This window comes from Trachurus trachurus (assembly GCF_905171665.1).
Source record: "Trachurus trachurus genome assembly, chromosome: 14".
NCBI classification, from domain to species: Eukaryota; Metazoa; Chordata; class Actinopteri; order Carangiformes; family Carangidae; genus Trachurus; species Trachurus trachurus.
The window spans coordinates 5,777,234-5,782,628 of NC_139903.1; positions in this window are offsets into that span (position 1 = coordinate 5,777,234).

The window sequence follows — 5,395 nt, forward strand, 5'->3', positions numbered from 1 at the left end:
TACTCATTCTCACCTTTCTGCCATGTGGATATAACTCTAGCTGCTAACAAGACTCTACTACCACTGAGGCCAATTAACACATTAAGAATGCTTTCTCTATGTAATAACTCCTACATGCTAGTGATAAATATATATTTAAAAAATAAGGTAACATCAAGTAACACCATTTACAGAAAATTATTTTCAAAAATAATAATATGCAAATTGTAATTTCTTGTTGTCAATCAGTTATAGAGCTATGTGCACAGACCTAATTATACATCATTAATACACACTGTGATTAAACAGAGAAGAAAAAAGGGGTGAGGATCATGAGATGGTAGAGAGTAGATATGACTAAAGGTGAAAATAATGTCGGGTGATGTGGAGCGAAAATGGCAGGAAGGGGCAAGTAGGACTCATTATCAAGTAGCACCTCTTCTGGCTGCATGTGAACGTGTTGACAACAGCTCACAGTGGGAGACTGAGAGGAAAGAGAAAAGAAGAGAATTATGGGAAAATGAGAGGGTGGAGCGAGCAGAGAGATCACAGATACGGAGAGGTGGTGGTGATGACAAAGGGGAAGAGGATAGAATTCAATTTCAGGTTTTACTTTCTGGTGACAATGTGTTACAAATGCTCTTTGATTTTCTCCAATATTTCTTACATCTCGTATAGAGATAAAGCACCGCACAAAAGTTATGTAGGTACAGGAAAAGTAAAGTGCAGATGCTTTCAAAAAATAATGTCATCATGAATAGTTCTTATTTATAAATTCACACCTTTCTACAAAGTGAATTAAAGAGAAAAAATATATGAATCGATACATTTATAAGGTTAAAACCGCCGCCTGCATCATTTCTGGCTGTATATGACCCATCCTGCCCAGCAGAAGCTGTCTTCATCAGCTTTGCCTTGACCAAACAATCCCTATTTATTTTATATTCCATATGTTATAAACTATTTGTTTGTCTGTACACGACTATTGCACATCTGCCCGTCTGGGTGAGGGATTTCTCCTCTGTCGCTTGAATTCGTTGGCAACTAACTTTGTTAACAATTTTTGTCGACTACATCAATTAATCGTTGCACCCCCATTTGAGACAAACTGTTTGTAAAAATGGGCTATGCCAATTACAGTTGTTCTGATTCCAATACCAGTATTGGGAATGCCTCCGATACTTCCGAAAATTCTGGCATCTGTATCAGCGGGTACTGGAGTCTATGCAACAATCCGATGCCATGTGTACTAGAAACAGGAATCCGTTTACCAGTTAGCTCCCACAGCACAAGTATCGGAATCGGTATCGAGAGGGATAACACATGAGGTTAACTGCTGCTGACATGTTAGGTTGTTTGTCTCTATGAACAGTTTTAAGTTCATTGGTAATAATTGAAGAAAAGTACGATGGATGACAAATACCAGCTGTGAATGATATCAAAAACATCTCATGAAACTTTAATCCCTCTTGTCCAATGACAGACACTGAATGGTACCTTAGTTTTACTCAGCAAAATTCAGAATCGCTCATTATCAGGGCCTATTACCGTGGCTTATCTTTGTCCTTCTTCACTGTTCAGAGCAAAATTCAAATGAAGCAATACTACAAGGGAAGGAAGATCAGGGGAAAATTGGATAGTGACAGAACAGTAGGAGTATGCTGCTGCCAGAGACCTAATGTGAACTTTGTGTGGGCCAAAAGGATTTTTTTATGAGGTGTAAAAAAAAAAAAACAAGCTTGCAATTTAGAACAGCAAATGTTAAAACCTTTGAAGAATCGACTATAGTTTCATTCAGCACTGTGCTTTATCAATAGGTGACAGAGAGAAGCAAAACAGGAATTAATTTATGTGAAAATGTCACAGATTATTACTTTTACAGGCTCGGTCGTGCAAAACAATGCAGTTGTCAGAGTGAGTTTGTGTGCTAGCAAGTGACACAGATTGAAGCACAAATCCAGTTATATGCTCACATCAACAAAACACAGCTTCTGCAGCGCTATGAAATCCGTCTGCCGTCCCCAGAGGAAACAGCTCAGACTCTGTGACAGAGCTGTGAGTCAAGATCACTTTTGTCAATTTCATGTCAAGTGCAGGACGGGAGCAGAAAGTCTGATGAGGTCTGAAGATGGTCAAGATAAATCCAAGACTGCAGAGCAACAGAGGACCTTGAATTCAACCTTCATTCAAAACTCTGAATCAGTTACGTTCTCCATGCTCATGTTGGATCCACCTCTGCCACAGTGATGGGTTGAATTTCATGTAACATCTTTATCCATCAATCTATCAAATCAAGTGCAACCACTTTTGATGTAATTTGGTATGAGGAACTGCAGTACATCCAAAACATAAGACTATCTATTTCAAACAGTCTCTACTTTCAAGCAGCAGGTCATGTGGACAGTTAAGATGAGTTCGATATCAAATCAATACACAATACTCCCCTATAGATCATCAAGAATCCCCCCCAAAAAATGCTGTGAAAACAAGTATTTGAGTGGAAATTAGAGACAAAAAAAAAATGCCATGCTTGATTGAATATATGTTAAGTTACGTGTTACGTAAGCACTGAGCTAATTGTTAGCATCTTTTCGTTGCTCTGACCTCTTACAGATACATGTTGATGTGTATTTATGTTGTTCTTGGTTGGGTCAGGCCTCCTTTTTTTCCCCTAAAACACAACTCTTGCTGGTTGTTACATGTGTCACATGAGCCAGGAGAAGGGGGGGTGCGTCAACAGCAGCAATCACACCACCCGCTGCAAAGACAGCACACCGCTTTGATCAATGGAAAAATGTATTTGGAAAGACAGAATCCGACGAGGAAGAGGTGGGCAGCTATGTCCGCCACCGGCCAGCGATGACCTACGATCAGGACCTGTTGGGCTGGTGGAAGACCAACAGCACCGCGTGTCCTAAACTCGCTCAGTAGTTGGCACGGCTGATGCCCTGTACTGTATGCCAGCAGCAGCCAGAGGGTGTTCACAGTAAGGCTACTTTAAATAAAAAAGAATGGCTTCTACACAGTTCTCATGCCTGCCTGTATGTCCGGTCCGATAAGGTATTTCATTCAAAGTTTCATCATGGCAGAGTAGAGTTTTTTTTTTTTTTTTTTTTTTTATTGGTGGCGTTTCGGGCTAAGAATTCATGCTGGTGAGTCGGGTTGCGTCGGGTCCTGGCTTCAAGACACACAGGTCTCTCCAGGTCTGGTTGTAATCTTTAGGTCCGTTGACGACTCTAACTTGACTTCACTGATATTAAAATAAGAGTAAGTTATAGTAAAATAATTGTAAACACACACTAATTGTGATGTATTTGTAAATATTAATAAAAGTGCAAAAGCTCGTGGCCATGTCCTTGAAGTCAAGACTCTTTTTGCTTATTTTGTCCAAACAAGGATTAAAAAGCACAGAGGGATTCTGTTTAATGAGAGAATGAGAAAATAGGCAAATCCTCACACTGGAGAAAGTTAAAGCTTGGAAAAGATGGGCATTATATTTGAGAAATTACTTGAGAGGGTTTATAGATATTTAAAAATGTTGTTGATACTTTTTGTATTAACCATGTCAGAATTTGGTGGTGTAATGTGTATAACATATAAAATATTCAAATCTTTTATTCCTCAATGGGAGGACTTGAATGTCATCATCACCCACTAAAAAGAAGCAATTTACAAGTATAATAAACCTGACTGGAAACTGCAGCAGGGCTTCCTCAGCACTCCTGTGTCTGAAACAGCACTTGCCCGTATCATTATCTGCCATCTCCAATTGCAGGCGGCATAACTGAAAGCTGGAGAGTATTCAAGCTAACCATAAGGTGTTTACATTTCAGGCATTTAGCTGTCACTCTCATCCACAGCGACTTACGACGAGTGCAGCAGGGGAATAAATTATCTATGATCAACAACATCGCAAACAACCAATACTGGCTAGGCAGTTAAAAAAAAGACAAGGAGAGACAGCTCTGGAGACAGTGTGGTTTTTTCCAAGTTCAGTATATACTGGAATAAGTTGAAGAGGTAGGTACGGGAGAGGGATTACGACTCTGAAGTCATAAAGGTATTTCATAATGGTTTGGTACCTGGCTGTGCACACAAGGTGTGAAGTGAAACTGCATAAAACAGCTACATAATATGTGAATACTGTTAATGGGATGGGAGATTTCAGCTCTTTTTCTACTCTTTTTCTTTTCTTGATGTTCATTAATTTCTTAACTTATGTATAATGATTTACAATTGTATTTTGGTTTATTTCCTTTACATAAAGACGTGTATTTCCTAAGCTAACAGAGGGAAGCTGACAGTGAATGGGTACTACAAAGGTAAGTAGGTACAGGAACTCAAACAGCTCACAGAGATAACTGTCTGTGAGATAACTAATGTAACATTAGTTTGGCTCCAGTCAAAGGTAGCAAGATATGTTTAGGGTGTTTGTGTATTTGTAAGGATTTTGAGTTTATTAAGCAACCGTCTTCATAAACAGAACTCCTGTCTACAGTGGAAATGATACAGTATATTAAAAAAATAAAGTGCTGGGAAAACATACTGATCCTGCCAGAAATGTTTTCCATCACTGCAGTGAAGCAGACATTGCCCAGCACGTCTACAAATCATCGCACAGGAGGAGGCCGTAAAAGCATGTTTCTACAAGATATCTTGAAAAATAGAGTAGAAAATAGGTTCAAGGTTAATCATGTAATTACACAATCTTCATCTTTCTTTGTTGAGTTCAACACTTTTTAAAGGGATCTGTCATCTTCAGCTCATGCGTGTTGTGCGTAGTATGAAATACACTATAGTATGTACTTCAGCTAACACATTTTAATGTTTTTTTTTTCTTTATATGATTGTTTACAACACTGCTATCTTAGCAGGGATACTCAGGTTTGTGAAACAGTGGTCTCTTCATATAATATATCTCATGTGTTTGTATTGACAACTCATTAAGGTGGATCGCCCATGTTCCACTATGGCCCTGGCGATGATCAAACATTTATGTCAGCGCCTCTCTGTGCATCTCAAGTCCAAACTGGCCTCAGAGCTGCAGACAGCATGGAGGTAAAACGGCATGCGTCCCAGTGGTCTATTTAAAAGCAGGCTACCCTAAGGCGAGCCAATAGGAGAGTAACCGACCTATCCTGCGCTCTACATGCTGAGTTACACCTACTGCCCTCTGGTAGGAGGTTCAAACTTCTAAGACTAACTAGATTTAGGAATTAATTAATCACATCAATAAAACTATTATGTACTGGCACGAGGCCAATGGGAACTGGATGATCTTTTATATAATGTATATGTATTTTAATTGGAAATAGGAATTGCCGTCTTTCTTACTTTTCATGGCTGCAGCAGCATGTGTGAGGAGTTCAAGGCAATCTGCCTCATGAATCCTGGAGATGTGTCATCAGCAGTGGAC